We start from the raw sequence: 14,507 nt of genomic DNA on the forward strand, positions 1-14,507 counted from the left end.
ACCCAGTACTACCATTTTTGGGTATATATCCAAAGGATGCTCAATAGTGCCACAAGGACATGTGCTCAACTATGTTCATAGCAGCTTTGTTTGTCATAGCCAGAAACTGGAAACAACCTAAATGCTTCTCGACTGTGGAGTGGATAAGAAAAATGTGGTACATTTACACAATGGAGTACTACACAGCAGAAAAAATAATGACAGCTTGAATTTTGCAGGAAAATGGATGGAGCTAGAAAACATTATTTTGAGTGAGGCAACCCAGACACAGAACAACAATTATTGCATGTACTCACTCATAGATGGTTTTTAAACATAAATCCAAGAAAGCCAGCCTACAAACCACAATCCCAGAGAACTTAGATAACAATGTGGACACTAGGAGAGAGTTACATAGATCTAATCTACCTGGAAAGTAGAAAGTATAAAAAGAGAAGATCTCCTGAATAAATTGGGAGCATGGGGACCTTGGGGGATTATTGAAGAGGGGAGAGGCAGGGAGCAGAGCAGAGAAAAATGTAGAGCTCAATAAATATCAAAAATAAAAATAAAAAAGACAAAAAAATGGACACCAATATCATGTTGTAGTTGATGCTTACTAAAAAGAGAGTATTGGTTATTCATTGAGTCATAAAGAATGGTGAATTACATCAGGACAGTCTAATTCATTATAAGTATAACCATTAATAAAGATATTTGATTATTTTAACTCCCCAGAAATATGTCTGTAACCACACTGTGATTTTACAAACAAAGAAAGAAGTAGAAATGAATACCTATATCATGGTATAGGTTACATGGGCTGAAAAGAGAATATCAGTTGCTCATTGTGGTATAAGGATGGTGACTCAGTTTAGGACAGTCTAATTCAAATTAAATGTATCCAATGATGGAGATAATTGATAATTTTCCTTTAAAACTTTAGCAATTGATTTCTTATACTATATTATACTCCACAGATTAAAAACAGACAAATAGAGTGATGCATATTTGTAATCCCATCAGCAAAACCATAGAGAGAGTAGGAGTGTCAATGAGTGTGAGGACAGCCTTGTTAACATAGTGAGTTCAATTACGGTCAAGGATAAACAGCAAGAAGCTATCTCAAATGATACTGAAAATGAAAATCATAAAATAATGAAATGCACAAAGTCTTGCATCATTATCAACGAATACAAAACAAATTGATAGGATATGAGTCAGTGTCTAAATCCTACTCATAGATCTAAAAGTAAACTGTAATCTCACAGTTAGCTACCATTAGCTCAAGCACACTGTCTCAGTGGGTGGGCCAACCCCACGTGGCTCTGACTTCCTTGCTAATATCCTCCGTGCTTCTGATCTTCAACTGGACATTGGGATCGCAGTCCATTGCTCTGATGTGGGATTCTGTCTCTATCTCCATCTGTTGCTGGATGAGGTTCTATGGTATTTAAGATAGTCTTCAGTCTGACTCTGGGACAAGGCCTGTTCAAGTACCCTCTCCTCTACTGCCCAGGGTCCTACCTGGGGACATCCCTGTGGAAACCTGGGAGCCCCTCTAGAGTCAAGCCTCTTGCCAATCCCAAAATGGTTCCTTTAATTAAAACGCTTTGAGTTTCTTTCCATTTTATTTGATGTTAGCTGTCAGCTTGCCGTATATTACTTTTTATTATATTTAGATTTGATCCTTGTATCCCTAATCTCTCCAAGACCTTTATCATAAAGGGGTGTTGAATTTTGTCAAATGCTTTTTTGACATCTAATAAAATGATCATATGGCTTTTTTCTTTCAGTTTATTGATATAATGGATTACATTGATAGATTTTCGTATGTTGAACCAGCCCTGCATCTCTGGGGTGAAGCCTGATTGATCATAATTGATAATTTTTCTAATGTGTTCTTGGACTCGGTTTGCCAGTATTTTATTGAGAATATTTGCATCAATGTTCATGAGTGAGATTGGTCTGTAATTCTCTTTCTTGGTAGAGTCCTTGTGTGGTTTTGGTATCAGGGTAACTGTTGCTTCATAGAAAGAGTTTGGCAATGACTTCTGTTTCTATTATGTGGAAAAAATTAAAGATTATAGGTATTAAGTATTCTTGGAAGTTCTGATAGAATTCTGCACGAAAACTGTCTGGTCCTGGGTCTTTTTTGGTTGGGAGGTTTTTGATGACAGCTTCTATTTCCTTGTGAATTATAGGTTTCTTTAAATTGTTCACCTGGTATTGATTTAATTTTGGTATATGGTATTTATCTAAAAAAGTCCACTTCTTTTACATTTTCCAATTTTGTGGTGTACAGGCGTTTGTAGTAAGACCTAATGATATTTTTCTAATTCAAGTTGCAAGTCTGCCTATCTGACAGGCTTAACTTGCTCATACCTTCTCTTTTGGCAATTAAGGTATTAAATCCTTATTTTGAAGCAGTAGCTTGCTTAGTACAGAAGAGCAGGATGGAATCTAGGAGATATTTTGGCAGAGAACTTCCTATGATTAATGTTCCTTATGCTAAGAAACAAATTGATTGGTTGTTTCAAAATAGTGATCCTTGGGTAATTGCATTTGCTCAGTTTGAAGGCCAGATTAAAAATCTTTTCCCAGCTGATTCAATGATACAATTCATATAACTACATTCCTTTATTTTTCCTAAAGTTGTAGCAAAAGATTCCTTAAAGGATGCTATGTCAAATTTTACACATGTTTCTTCCAATGATAGAGCTGCTTCTAATGGTTAGGTGAAAGACATGTAGTGCTAGCAGATCAGCTGTTGCTGTTTCAGCAGAGGAGTACCAGCCCTGATGACATCGCAGCTGCTGATGACTCCATAGGAGAAGCAGAAAGAGGTTCCTGAACCTGTGATCCTGACCTCCTCATACCACCATGCATCAGGCCGAGGAGATAGGTACCTGAACCACAACATCAAACGTGACTCACAACATCATGCTGCAGTCTGACAAGGGAAAGAAGATTGTGGTGACAAATGGTGATTCCAAATTTTTTGATAGACTTGCTGCACAAACTTTCAGACCCAGTGAGTCCAGTTTACTTTGGAGTCAGACAAGAAATGCAGACTGAGCATTTGACTGTTTTCAGACAAATAAGTCAGAATGTCAGTGAGGTATTCAGTCTGCTGTTGAAATGTTGAAAGAACCTGAAAGAACCTGAGAACTGAGACCTCAATTTTCCCCTGAAGGGAAAAAAGACTAGTTATAAGGAGTGACTAGGGCCCCTCTTAAGATATGAGGAGGGTAACCCAGGGTTTTTTTTTTGTTTTTTTCTGCTGCTCACAGACTGGGACAGTTGCTTAAAAGCAGCACTGCATTTGAAGTCTCACCCATTACAAAAGAACCCCTCCTTTTCTTTCTTTGGATTAGAATGAATTTAAGAGAATTGTGACTTGACAAATTGTGTAATGGTATTGACCTCTTAAATCATGTTATGGAATCGACCTGTTAATGCTTTAGTTTGCTATAGGATGCTAATGATTAGAACTTTTCTTAGAAAAAAATTGACACTAGCAATGTTCACTATAAGATGTTAATGATTAGAAAAGACTACAACTTGTCTAAGAAAAGTTTGACACTAGCAACGAGTTCTTAAATTTTACATTTTTGATCAGAAAAATTTAGATTTTGATACAGCTGAATTTTCTAGACCAATTCAAAAGTGGGCATTCCCAACCCTGGTGATCCTCCACTCCTTTAATTAGGAGATATATTAGCCATAGAAGTATGCATAACACATGGTATTATCTGCTTGCTTTACATTAGCTAATTGCTGATGAATTCTTTTGACAGACATTTGGCTCAGAGACACAGAGCCCAGTTCTTTCTCCATTAACCTTTTATTTACAGAGTCCAGCAGTCAGTGATTGGTTTTGATTCTTCCCCCCTACCCCAGCACCTAAGACATGGACTTGCATAACTGGAGTGCATGATCCGAAGACAGGTAAGTCTGGGAATTGGAAAAGTATTTCCCCTAAAGCAGGAGAAATCATCTGTCTTGTTGCAGAAGCACAGGATTTATTAAAATTTATAAAAGAGGAGGAACTGTGTAGGTCCGGAAATGTGAGCTGATTTCCATGATGACCAAAGGTCAGAGAGTTGGCACTTACCTCAAATTCCTTTAAGGTTTTTGTGCTTCTGTGTCAAAGAAAGATCCCACCTAAATGTAGATCAGAGAGTTCTGCTCTCTCAATGTTATTGTCAACAGGTGTGGTGAATAGCCAGCCCTTGTACTCCAGGAATAGAGAAGTAGATTATTCCTTCCTCAAACAAGAGTCAAAGGATCCAACTAAGTTTCAGTTCCCTTTTTGAAGAAAACTTGGAATTCCACCTTGGGAATGGTTTGCCTACAGAATGTTTTGATCTAGTGTGTGAGTGTGATTTGTTTGGTTCTAGCAACAGAATGTTTAACTTTGAATGTAGCCCACAACCTTCAATTTCCTTGTATCATGTTAATGCAGTCTTTTGTCTTACTTCTACCTTTTTGGTGAGGAGTATTTTAAGTAGTTGGGAATTAAATGTGGGCAAATTTTCAGTACTCACTGGAATTCCCTCCTTATACTATCATATATGTTTCTCTATTTTATTATTTTCATTCACATCTTCATATTCTTTACTATATTTCTAAATCCCCTCACCTCACCACACCCTGCTGAGAGGTATTTATTTTTTGAGGCTGGTCCCTCATAGAACTGCCTTTCCTGGGTTGCTAGGACCAGCCTCGCATCTAGTATAACCTAAGACTTCTTCCAAAGTGAAAGTTATGGAGCCCAGTGGAGGGGTTCAGTCTGGTGTTGTTAGACAGGCTTAAATGGGTTTAGCAGAGTGGACAGTGTCTTCCCTGGTGTCCCTCAGTTCAGTCTGGCCTTTGATAAAACAGTTGGGACTGAGTGCCCTACTTCGGAACGCAAAAAGGATATACAGGCTGTTGTTGCTGAGCAAGCTTTAAGGTGTGTTAGCAGGTGGTGGGTGGTACCTAACCTGGGGACTCTAGATCCAGCCTGGCCTAAGGTAAAGCAGAAATCTTCTAAAATTGTAGACCAGAATATAGACTCCTCCTCCTCCCTCTCCCTCTCTCTCCTCACCCCCCCTTCTCTCTCTCTCTCTCTCTCTCTGTGTGTGTGTGTGTGTGTGTGTGTGTGTGTTTGTATGCATATTCTGGGATTGTTGGATAGGCTTAGATAGATTTTTATGGACAGTAGCCATGGGTGGTATAGTGATGAGGTACCGGCTGTGGCCTTTTTTATCGCCACAGCCCTACAGTGTTTCATTCTGTAGTGAGGGGCTGTGGACAGGCCTGCTTTTCATCCTGCCCGGCTCCCGGCCACCAGCTGGCTTAAAACCCGAAATAACAACACACAAACTGTATTCATTTAATCACTGCCTGGCCCATTAGTTTCAGCCTCTTACTCACATCTTGATTAACCCATATCTAATAATCTGTGTAGCACCATGAAGTGGTGCCTTATTGGGAAAGATTCAGCATGTCTGACCTGGTAGCTCGCTCCATCTTGTCTGTCTCCAAGAGGAGAGGCATGGCTTCATGGCATCTGACTGAGCCATCTATCTCACTTCCTTCTTCCTGTTCTGTCTACTCCACCTATCTAAATCTTGCCCTATCAAAAAGCCAAGGCAGTTTGTTTATGAGCCAATGAGAATCCTCCATCAGGGTGGAGTCCTACATCGGTTCCTAGGACCAGCATGGCATCCCGTAAGGTTGCCTAGGCTATGAGCCCTAGTATGGCACACAGTGGAGGTAATGCAGTCTGAGGCTGCTGGACAAGGTATAAGGTTTTAATGAATGGTGGGCTGTGATGCCCAGAACTGTGAGCCCTAGTGTGGAGCCCACAGAAGGGGCATCTCAACATTCTCACCTTCCAAGGTCCTGTAGAACAGGTCACTGAGATCTTAACACCCAACAGCTTTTCTAGCCCAAATTTACCAATCTTTTTACAACCCTCCCCAAACCAACATGGTCAGCTCTATTAGAGCAATATCCCACAATTCTGGTAATTAGTTGTCTTAATTGGGACTACTATTGGTGTGATGAAAGACGTTGACCAAAGCAGTATTGGTCGGAAAGAAATTATTTGGTTTGCACTACCATATCACTATTCATCATCAAAGGAAGTCAGGACAAGAACTCACACATATAAGAACTTGGAGGTAGGAACGAAAGCACAGGCAATGGAGTGATCCTTTTTACTGGCTTGCTCACCAAGGATGCTCAGAGTGCTTTCTTGTAGAACCCAGAATCTTCAGCCCAGGAAAACCCTACCAACATTGGTCTGCTCCCTTCCTCATCAATAACTAAGAAAATGATTTACAGGCTTGCCCACAAACCATTCTTATGGAGGGATTTTCTCAAATGGAATTTCCTTCTCTCAGATGACTGTAGCCAGGTTCAAGTTGAAATAAAAATAACCAGCACATCTGTGCTCCTGCTTAGTTAGAAACAAAAGTAGTAAAATGTTATATAGCTGCACTTATAGATGTATGTATATATGTATAAACACACACAATTAGAGTTATATAGTACTTTTATTGTGCTAGAGTTCAACTGAGGAGCCTCAGCATACTTTAAAAGGGGCTCTGGCACTGATCTCAAGTCTTAGTCAAAATGAATAATTCTGATAATTTTGCAATAACAAATGTGAAACAAAAACACTGTGAAAGGGAACCAGAGATGAAAATGCAATGTAGTCAACCCTCTTTTCCATTTATTGGTATTTTAATATTTAAAAGCAATAAAAGAGGTAACATTCCAGTAGGAAATACTTAAGGAACACTAAAGTAATGGATTTTAAATTCCTATGTATGGTTTTATTTGGCCACTAGAGAAGAGAAGCCAGACAGGGTCAATGAAGGTGCCACGCCGATACTTGTATATGAGAGAATGCTTGGGAACACTCAGGAAACTTAAACATCCACCCTCATGGTCAAGGAGCTTGCCAACCCAGCCCAATGGCTTCTCAATATAGTGATGGAAATCTGGGTCCGTGGTGAGGAGTCTGTAATGATTACTTTCTTCACACAGAAAGGAAGAAAGGCACCTCAGTTTCAAACTGTTCATTTGTATTCCTTAACCAGGAATCTGTAAGGACTCCTACAGTCCAGCCTGAGTTTCAGTCCCTGGAGTCCACGTGGACAGAGTTGACTATCTCCTGAAGTTGTCCTCTGACCTACACACACACATCAAACGTACTTATCATAAATCAAATTAAAAAGACAATCATTCATCTGAACATGTTTCAGAGTAAACATTTTCTCATATCATAGTTAGCCTTATAATCAGAAAACAGCATACAGTCTTCCTAGATGTTCTTTCTGAAGCTGATTCTGCTATCAATCCATTTCTCAGGGCATCTTGCCCTTTCTTCTATAACCAGAAAAAATAGTCCATGGGCCTCAATGCTTATGATTTCAAAATTAAAAAATTTACCATCAAGCACATTTACATACCTGGTTGTTTGAAAGAAAATGGCCCCCAAAGGGAATAACGCTTTTATTAGGTGAGGCCTTGTTGGAGAAAGTCTGTCTCTGTGGGGGAAAGCTTTAAGATCTATTTTGCTCAAGCTTCCCTCACTGTGACTCTTTATCAACTACTTGTTGCTTGCCTATCAAGATGTAAGGCCTCTGGGCTGAAGCACCAGGTTTGCCTACTTGCTGTCATGCTCCCTGTCATGATGTTAAGAGACTGAACCTTTGAAGCCATAGGCAACTCCCCTCCCCGCCCCCGTTATGATTTTTGGCAGGTGAGTGACCCTGGAAGGTCCCACTTGCAAGTGAGAAAGGCCATAGGGGGTGGCAGACAGACAAATATATCATGCAGAGAACGCTTGTGTATAGAGCTTATTTAGTGGGTATTGGGAAGCTATAAGGATAGAGAGGTATTGGGAGAGAGAGGAATAGAAGGAATGAGAATGAGAGAAAAGAAAGCAGGGGGGAGGGGAAGAGGAGAAGGCAGAAGCTACCCCTTCAAGATAAAAACAGATAGAGAAAAGGAAAACAAGAGGGGCAAGATCAGCTAGTCTCAGTAGTGGGAAGGGAGAGAATGGAGGGGCAGAGCTTGTCTCTTAAAGGGATAGCACAGGCTAGCATAATTATAAATATACCATTTCCATCTTTTTCTTCTAATAAAAAGGCAGGCAGTTAGGCATGGCAGGTTAAGGGGAGAAAGGCATTGAGTTCTCAAAACTGTTTCCTCCTGATTTGTGGATATCGAATTCTTGGAGTACCTGAGAGAGACAGGATGGCAGAACAGACCAAGGGATGCATAATCAGTAATGCAGCTGGGCAACCCACTTTCTAGGCACTGGTATGGGTACAAACCCCAGGACTCTCCCCCACCTGCCTCACCTTCACTAGCCAGCCAGCAGGCAAACTTCCTGTAGGTAGGCTCCTCCAACACCGCCCCCACCACAATGTTGGAACTTTGTAAGTTACAAGTCCCACCCTGCCTCCAAACCCACACATTCCCTGTGACCTCAGAGGAACTCTGAAGTACACTGCAGCTACACAGAACAGACCAAGAAAAATAAGAAAAAAAAAGATCTCAGTGGCTCCCCGAGACAGACAGTGACTGCACAGAACAAACCAAGAGCACCTCCCTAAGATACAGTCAGAAACTGCAAGGATTGGAACAAGAGGCAAAGACACTGCCGGCACCAATTGGAGTATGAGATGGCTAGGCACCAATGCAAGATTTCAATCACCCAAAAAGCAACATGGTAACACCAGAAAGCAGTGATCATACAACAGGAAGACCTGATCATTCTAATCCAGAAGAAGCAGAAGAAAACAAGATTAAATATAACTTTACGAGAATGCTAGGGGGCTTTAAATAGGAAATTAAAAATTCCCTTAAGAAATGGAGAAAAAGACAAACAAAGAAAATGAAAGAAATCAATGAATTTATTTTTTTTTAACTTTTCGAGACAGGGTTTCTCTGTGTAGCTTTGAAGCCTGTCCTGATACTTGCTCTGTAGACCAGGCTGGACTTGAACTCAAATATCCACTTGTCTCTGTCTCCCAAGTGCTAGATTTAAAAGACTATGCCACCACTGCCTGTCAAGAAATAACTAAATCTCTTAAAGAAACTTAAGAAAACAAAGAAAAAAACAATCAGGTAAAGTAAACAGTTTAAGGCTTGAAAACTGAAATAGAGGTAATAAAGAAAACACAAATTGAGGGAATTCTGAAATTGGAAAATCTGGGTGAACAACATGGAGAAGAATGAAAGAAGATCCATATCTATCACCATGTACAACACTCAAGTTCAAATGCATCAAAGCCCTCAATATAAAGCCAGCCACACTGAACATTGTAGAAGAGAAAGTGGGAAGTACACTTAAATGTTGGGACCGTTTGGAGTCCTGGCCTCCAGCTGCTCTTCCCTGCTAGAGATCTTTACTTTCCTTCTGATTTGAGTTACTGAAGGCTGTGTCAAAGTTGTTTACCAGCTCTGCTTCATGAGCACGTGTTGCCTTGGCCTTGAGGATTAGAGGATAATGTTTTTACCTGTTGGCCCACCTGACTGTGTTGGGTATATAAGCCTCTGTGGTGTTATTGAATAAAGGGCTTCTTACAAGTGACTAGAGGTCTGTGTCTCTGTCTCTCTGTCTATGTGTGTCTTTGTGTGTTTCAACCTCCAGGCCCTTGCCCAAAGCTCGTGAACTGTATGATAGCGCATAGAGCGCAAACAGGCGTTGTTCATAGCAGCTTTGTTTGTCATAGCCAGAACTTTGAAACAACCTAAATGTCCCTCGACTAAAGAATGGATAAGGAAACTGTGGTACACTTACACAATGGAGTACTGCACAGCAAAAAAAATAATGACAGCTTGAATTTTGCAAGAAAATGGGCAGAGCTAGAAAACATTATTTTGAGTTAGGTAACCCAGACACAGAAAGACAATTATCACACGTACTTACTCATAAGTGGTTTTTAAACATAAAACAAAGAAAACTATCCTACAAAACACATTGTCAGAGAACTTAGACAACAATGCAGACACTAAGAGTGACTTACATAGATCTAATCTACATGGAAAGTAGAAAGTAGAAAAAGACAAGATCTTCTGAGTGAATTGGGAGCATGGGGACCTCAGGGCAGGGTTAAGAGAGGGGAGAGGCAGGGAGGGAAGCAGAGAAAAATGTAGAGCTCAATAAAAATCAATAAAAATAAAAACCCAAAATGCGTTGACTAATATTCTTGATATATAGGCATTATATTTTTATGATACTAAAACACTCATAAAGATCACTAAAAGTTGTAAGCTATTAAAATAACTTGAAAACAAAAAAAGAAAAAAAACCAATGTTTAAGAGAGAGAGCAGTCTGGGTCCTGAGATTGATCTGGGAGAGCTGTGTTGCTCTATGCAGACAGATGCTAAAGCTGCTCAAGAGTGGTTCCATTGACTGTTGTCCATAAAAAGCCAGGTAGAAGGATGTGTCCTGGAGTGTGAAACACTTTGCAGGTATGATTTTTTTCTTGATTGTGGTGATACTAGGGAGGGAAAAAGGAAGTAAAGGTCAGGGCAGGGCAAGCTAGTGCCATCCATCTTCCAATTGTACAGCAGATCTCCCCATGGGAAGGTGTAAGAGCTCAGTCATTTTTATCTGTCATGCAGGCCCTAATAGTTCTTTTCTTACACCCCGTGTTTCTGAGTGCCTGTGTGCTTGTATGCCTGTGTGCTATCATGTTCATGCATCTTCATCAGAAGCCCTTGAACTTGGGTATGAGGCATTCCATTTTCCAAAATTCAGTTTCCTCAACTGACAAGTGGATGTCAAAGCCCCAGACTGGCAACATTCTTTGAGAATCAAGAAGATAGACTGTGATATTGAGTTCTTAGCCATGTAAATCTCCTCCTTGCCAGAAGTCCCTGTTCATCCACTCCACAGAGAGAAAGGTTCAGCACACAGTCCCCCTGCCTGTGGGGACTCCTTCTGAGGAGCAGATGCTGGAGATAGCCTGAAATATATCTCCTCTCCTCAAATAACACTGCCTCAAATAACAATCCCCGTGGATTGTGGAGTTGCCAGGAGCAAGGCTAGAACAGGCCTTCCAAATGGTATTGTGGGCTTCACCATCTCTACACATGCAGATATAATATAATATAATATTAATAATATTATATTATTAATATTAATAATATAATATTAATATTATATTAATATGAATATTAGAATCATACATTAATAGGTCCATATTAGGACTTATAGGAATTAACTACTCCGTGCTAGTTGCCCAGGTAACAAGGATTTATTCTCACTACAATCATTTCCTCTAAATACCGTCCATATCATTCCTTCATTTTTAGGGAGAAAGACAGGGCATATCCCTGGTGAAAAAAGCTAAATATCTTGAAATGGTCTTGAATGTTTACATTCAAGAGAGACTGTTGTCCTATTTTATCTGGATACAAGTGATTATCTACTGGCACATCTTATTGATTCTCATTTAACTGGTTGTGACAAGCTCTCTGAGACACCCTTGAATCCAAGGATATATAGTCTGGCTATAACCTATATGACCAAGGGTCACATCCTGGAATGAGATTTGGGGACCTGAGGAAGAGAAGAACTCAGTCATATCTACAGGTCATATATATGTGATAAAATAGTTGGAATTTGTTATGTAGTCTTAGGATGGTAGTAGCGTGACAGCCTTTCACAATTTGAAAGTTCTTACGCAGATTCAGTACTGGAAATTCCCATGTGCACTCCCTCATTCCACGTAAGCCCTTTCAAACCCTGGGAAGCCTGGGAGTGCTGTTGTGATGAGAAACCTTCCTTCTACAGTTGATGACTCTAGAATTTATAAGACTACTCACTACGGGGCATGTCTATGCAACTGAACTGAAGATCTTCTGTCTGTGATGGCACCACCATATCCTAAGCTAGTGTAGAGGACTGGGGAAAAAGGAACAAAATTACAAAATCAAATGAACACAAGTATTCATCTCTCAGCGCTTCGTAACTACAGATGCAACGTGACCTGGTGATGCACTCTCTTTTTGATGGATTATGCCATCCGAATCTGAGCAAAACACCCCGCCTGGTTGCTTTTGTCAAGACAAGAAGAAAAGTAACCAATACAGTCAGTCTATGATGAGTTGCAGCCCAACTGAGCTCCATAGTGAGAACCTGTATAAAACCACCAAACAACAACAACAACAAAAATCACCCCAACACACACACAGCCCACAAGACAAAACAAATACCAACTATTTGCCAGCTACTGGTTTATCTGGTGTGATGTTCTCTAGTTTTTTAAAAACACAAATATTTCAGGAACAAGGAACACATTAAGCCTTATTAGTTGTGTACATATTGCTATATGTATATATTGTACAAACACATATCTAGTCTTATAGTTAGGGTTTCTATGGTTGTGATAAAACACCATGATCAAAGACAACTTGGGGAGGAAAGGGTTTATTTTGTCCCCAGTTCCTAGTTCATCATTAAAAACAGTAAGGGCATGAACTCACACAGGGCAGGAACCTGGAGGCAGGAGCTGATGCATAGGACATGGAGAGATGCTGCTTATTGGTTTGCTTCTCATGGCTTAGTCATCTTTCTTTCTTATAGAACCCAGGACCCTCTCCCAATAGGCTGGGCTCTACTCCATCAATCACTAATTAAGAAAATGACCTACAGCTTTATCTTATGAATGCATTCTCTCAATTGAGGTTCCTACCTTTCAAGGAGCTCTAGCTTGTGTCAAGTTGGCAACCTGAGCCAATACACCTAGGCTTTTCTGGAGGTAAGTTTGGGATGACAGAGAGTACTACCTTGGTAGGATTGGGATTCTAAAGAGGCTTAAGAGAGGAGATTCAGGAATAAAGCAGGATTCTGGATCTCATCAGAGGTTTTTAACAGGTGACAAAGTCACTGTCCATGGATTCATGGAAGGAGCTCTGTACTAAGTTCTAGGGTCATGGAGGGCATTCTGCTCATTGGCTAACACTTAACTGCCTCCAGCTACTGAAGGCCAGCACTTATACAAGGTACCTTCAGTCTAGCAACAGAGGAGAAATAAAGGATTATTTCACTAGAGATGAGACTGCATTGGCTTAACAGCCCTTTCTGGGTTACCCACCCATCATAGTCTGAGAACATCTACTTCCTAAGGACTCTGTTATGTGCATGGTCTGTTTGGCCTGGGATGCACTTTTCCAATATGTGGCCTCATCTCCTGTGTCTCTGTTCTACTCTCAGTGCCTCCAGCAACTCAAACGTGAAGAAGCCCCTGGCAAGGCAGAGTTGTGGTTTCTAACCTGGATGGTACTACAGGCTTTAGGGACCTTGCTACCTCAAAGTGGAAAGAGCTCTTGGACAATTATTTTTCTCTCTCCAACAAGTTTCCTCACTCCTGTAAAAAGTGTTACTGAGCCTGTCTTTGGGGCCACAAAATCCCACAGCTCAGCCTGTTTGGGCTCTGGGGACCTGGAATTGAGTGCACCCAGACTGGTGGGAGGTCCCCTCCTTCATTTGACTGCCCGGGGCAAGGTAAGCCTTTGTCTGAGAGCTGCTTGGCCTGCAAGGGGACCTGACAGTCTGCCAGAGGATCCATCATTCTTTGGGGTGAGTGAGGAGTGAGTGCCCGAACCGCAGCAGCTGCCCGGAGAGGGACCACCTACACTCCACAACTCCCCCTGCCTCCAGCACACTTCCTGCTCTTCCTGCAGGGGTTATTCTCCCCGGATACCGCCTCTCTCTCCCTGTCCCTTCCCAGCTTGCACCCAGAATCCTCCCCCCGTCCCCCTGCCTCATCCTCCCATCTTTGGGGCCACAAAATCCCACAGCTCAGCCTGTTTGGGCTCTGGGGACCTGGAATTGAGTGCACCCAGACTGGTGGGAGGTCCCCTCCTTCATTTGACTGCCCGGGGCAAGGTAAGGCCTTTGTCTGAGAGCTGCTTGGCCTGCAAGGGGACCTGACAGTCTGCCAGAGGATCCATCATTCTTTGGGGTGTCCTGCTCCAGTTCTAAGGCCATCCACCCAAAGGGGTCAGACTCTGGCCTCCAGGCAGGTCTGAGGATTCCTGTGGAGGGGTGCGGGCTCCTTCAGATTGTGCTGCCAGGTTCGCTGTGTGGTATTCCATCCCGCCCTGCCCCCACCTTGGCCCTTTTGTCTGGGCTGCGACCCTGGGCTGCCTGGAATCCCTGATCCTGTGCACTGACATTCCATCTGAACTGGTGAGTGAAGGCGGACCCTGGGGCAACCTGCCCTGGAAGAGAGCACAGACCCCCTACCCCCACTTCCCTCTGCAGGCTTGTGTCTGTTTCTCCCGTCCCTGTGTCTCCCAAGCTTTCCCTAGTGTTCTCAGGTGTCCTGCTCCTGTTCTAAGGCCATCCACCCAAAGGGGTCAGACACGGACCTCCAGGCAGGTCTGAGGATTCCTGCAAGGGAGTGCGGGCTTCTTCAGATTGTGTCACAAGGAATAGGTCCTCCTCTGGCACTGGGGATATCCAACCAGTTTCAGTCACAGCAAAGATTGGTCTAGGACACCA

Source organism: Arvicola amphibius, unplaced genomic scaffold, assembly GCF_903992535.2.
Source record: "Arvicola amphibius unplaced genomic scaffold, mArvAmp1.2, whole genome shotgun sequence".
Lineage (NCBI taxonomy): Eukaryota > Metazoa > Chordata > Mammalia > Rodentia > Cricetidae > Arvicola > Arvicola amphibius.